We start from the raw sequence: 4,052 nt of genomic DNA, 5'->3' as shown, positions 1-4,052 counted from the left end.
AAACATCTTATACGCGACAACGCGAACCTGCTAATCCTATTTAAACAGGACGCCACCAATTTGAAGCACGTGTACAACGATCACGTGAATACCGACATGTCGTATGAGGATTTCAGTGAGTTATGTCGTACATGTTGGCAACAAAAGTATGGATATCTAGTGATAGACAAGGACGACAGCTCGCTTTCGAACGGGCGATACAGAAAAGGATTTAACGAGTTCGCGATACCGCAGAGCCATTAGTCGTCGCCAACAATCCTCCCGGTCGAGAGAAACTCTAGAGAGAGTGCTGCCGACATGGTTGATAATATTCGCGAGCGTGAAAAGATTGCCAAGGAGATTGCGAAGACGGCCGAATCGATCCGCAAGAAATACCGCGCTCTGAAGACCGGAAAGATCGATGATGATATCACCGTCAAGACTCACTTTAAACCTATTATCGAGCCGCTACAAAAGATTGTCGACAACGCGACGATTTCGGTGAAAAACGAGCCTAACACCGACGACGACGACGGTGTGAAGATCGAGACACGGTATGAGGGGGAAACACCGAAAAAGAGTAAACATAAAACCATCAAGCGATATAAAGAGGAGGAGGAGGAGACATTGAAAAAAAGAAAATATGATATATTTCGAAGCCATTGGACGCTTCATTGCCGACAACATCTACATCGAAAAACGCACAACCTGTGATACCCAAAACACTCGTAGACGAAAATGTTTTCGAAACCACGCGTAACCCGCCCGAAATATCCCTTCGACACTGGTTAAGATCGTTGGAAGGTCGACAAATGATGCGAAAGGATTGGGGGCCATTAGGACAAAAGTACATGGACGCTCTCATCGGTGCTGATGAGAAGAAAGAAATTGATAATGTATACGGAGTCTATTTCGACGAGAATGAAATGCGCATCGGAAACAAGCGATTCGCGATTGACAAAGATGACAATATAATCATAGGCGACACGCGGTACATTGGAACGCCCGGATTGTACGAGTTGATCTTCAAGAAAAGACCTGATTACCAGGAGGATGATTTGCAAAAATACAAACATATATTATTGGCGACAAATGCGCATAAACGCAATTTTGATGTGCAAGGCCGTGTGTGTGAAGAGTAGCAAGGGGGACAAGTACAAATATATAATCGCACCGTTGACGCGGGTGGAATCGGACGACCCAAAATCTGGCATGGGAATGCCTCGCGCTATGACGCTAACCAACAATAAGATTGATTACGTGCACTGGGACGACCCCAACGAGCTAGTGGATCGCCTACAATTGCTCGATGCTTCGCACCAAGCTGGCAACAACGCGCATGACAACGAGATCTTGTCGATTATCGAGGAACTGCGGGAAGCGGGCATTATTATAAATTAAACAAGGTTCCCGACAATCTATTCAGTTTATCGTGTGACACTTTACAAAGCATTGAAAAAAATGTCTATCAATAAATTTAGATTATTCGAGAGGAGAAATGATGCAACCCCTGGTACAAACGATCAATGGTATAGATTGATTAGAAAATGCGTGCGCAAAAACGCTCTGCATCGCGTCGCTACAGATTATGACGCGAGATCGCGCAAGATTCGCCGTGTAGCGCAACCTGAGGCGGATACCGATGTCGTCAACAAATTGTACCTGGAAGAGTGCTTTAAAACATTGATGATCCAACAGAAAGAGTCAGATGAGAAGCTGGCTGCGTTAGAGAAGGATGTACGAGCGTTGGAAACTGCGATAAAAGAGCTTCTGCGTGCGCCAAACACTACCTCAGACATCTAATAAGCGGTTGGCTCAGAAACGTCTATCAAACAGTTGTGAAACGTCTAGAAAGGATTCTCGAGTGGTTGCAAACAATTGTTGAACAGCTACGAAGGATTATCAGCGTGCTACCAAACAACAATGAGTGGCATCAGTGACCGACCTGGAAGCAGCAGTGAACGATCCGGAAGCAGCAGTGAACGATCTGGAAACGGTGGTGAACGCGACCGCTACGATCGAGGTTACGATCATGTCAAACAGGGTTGCGAACGAGGCTACAAACAAGTCCTTAAAGTAAAGGTTACATAAAAGGCTATCAACAACTCAGTAAGGGTTGCGAACAGGTCAGGGACGGCTGCAAACGGGCCAAGACGGGCTACGAACGGATCAGAAACGACTTGGGACGAGGCTGTGATCGAGTCAGGAACGATTTTCGAATGGGCCAAGGACGTGAGTGAACGAACGTGAAAGAACCTAAAACAACGTGGTACGAACGTGAAAGAACACCGAAACAACAAGAATTTAACCCGAAACAACGAGGCACGAACCCGAAAGAACGAGGCACGAACCCGAAAAGAACGAGAATTTAACCCGAAAGAACCCGATAAAGAACGAGAATTTAACCCAAAAGAACGAGAATTTAACCCCGAAAGAACGCAAAAGAACGAGGCGCGAACCCGAAAGAACCCGAAACAACGAGAATTTAACCCGACGAAAAAAACCCCGAAAACAACGAACCCAAAGAACCCGAAAGAACGAGGCACGAACCCGAAAGAACGAGAATTTAACCCGAAAGAACCCGAAAGAACCCGAAAGAACAAGGCACGAACCCGAAACAACGAGAATTTACCCGAAACAACGAGGCACGAACCCGAAACAACGAGAATTTAACCCGAAAGAACCCGATAAGAACGAGGCACAACGCAAAAGAACCCGAAACAACGAGGCACGAACCCGAAACAACCCGAAACAACGAACCCCGAAAGAACCCAAAAGAACAAGGCACGAACCCGAAAAAACCCGAAAAACCCGAAACAACGAGGCACGAACCCCGAAAGAACGAGGCACACGAACGCCAAAAAGAACCTGAAAAACCCGAAACAACGAGGCACGAACCCGAAAGAACCCGAAAGAACGAGAATGAATAGTGAAAATAACAACGAGCAACATAGTTTGGAAAGACGGCAGTTGGTAAACGAGTTGCACGCGTCAGCGAGAAAAAATTTCCCTCGAAGACATGTCATAGTGCGAGGATACGATGATCTGTGGCGAGCCGACATTGTCGAGATTGCGTCCATACTCCCGTTTCAACAGAGGTTACCACTACATACTCACCATCATCGATGTGTGAGCAAGTATGCGTGGGCTGTACCACTCAAGAGTAAAGGAAAGAAGCGAGATAGCTGACGCAATCGCCAAGATAATTCGGGATAGCAAGAGATGCCCGAAAAACATGCCAAACCGATAACGGAAAGAAATTTTACAACGCCGATGTGGATGTGCAACGACTTATGCGAAGACATGACATTAATCACTATTCTACATATTCGATATTGAAGGCGTCGGTCGTCGAACGATTCAATCGCACGCTAAAGAACGACATGTGGAAGGATGTTTACGCTGAATGGTATTACAGTGGTTCGACATGCTGCCACGTCTCGTATCAGATTACAACGGACGCAAGCATCGAACGATTGGTATGCGACCCGCCGGACGTTACCCCCCGCGATCGCAAGAAAGCCGAAGAACCCACTTCCCCAGAAAGACTCTTGGACCGTGGACAATCGTGGAAAAATCGCGGGAGCACGGCAAAAGTTCAAAGTAACGGTGATCAGGTAGCGGTAAGCAAAGCTACAAAAAACTTTGCGAGAAGGGATACACGCCAATTGGACAACCGAGGTTTGTTTGTATTAAGATTGTGTCGAAAGTGCAGCATTAAGCATTACTACACGGGTGTAACATTATTCTACTCGAGGATTATCGCACGAAATCTATCGCTGGAAGGTTACGAGCATGAGCTGCATCGTGGTAACGTAGTCGCAGGTTACCTCGTGGAGGAAAATACGAGCAGGAGGGTGACGGTGACGAAGTTAGTAGTTTGAAGCTGGCTGGGATTCGACAGTGCGGCCAATCTGGAGACATAAAAAAACAGTTATTAGGGAGTTTAGTTAGTCAATCATCCACTCACCACCTCACCCCTCCCGAGTCATCTCCCAAACATATAGGGTGGATAAACATATGAAATATATGAAATATAACCTAAAAAGATATTTAATCGTCTTAATACGGAC

General features: G+C 46.2%; 1 pseudogene; it reads left to right on the top strand.

Annotated features, from left to right (window-relative positions):
* Positions 1-297: 297 nt before the first annotated feature.
* LOC146721671 (uncharacterized) lies at positions 298-1,402 on the top strand (annotated as a pseudogene).
* The last annotated feature ends 2,650 nt before the right edge of the window (positions 1,403-4,052 follow it).

Source organism: Nylanderia fulva, unplaced genomic scaffold (assembly GCF_048542155.1).
Source record: "Nylanderia fulva isolate GAGA-0341 unplaced genomic scaffold, ASM4854215v1 Scaffold430, whole genome shotgun sequence".
In the NCBI taxonomy this organism is placed as follows: domain Eukaryota; kingdom Metazoa; phylum Arthropoda; class Insecta; order Hymenoptera; family Formicidae; genus Nylanderia; species Nylanderia fulva.
This window is presented reverse-complemented; position numbering and strand designations above follow the sequence as displayed.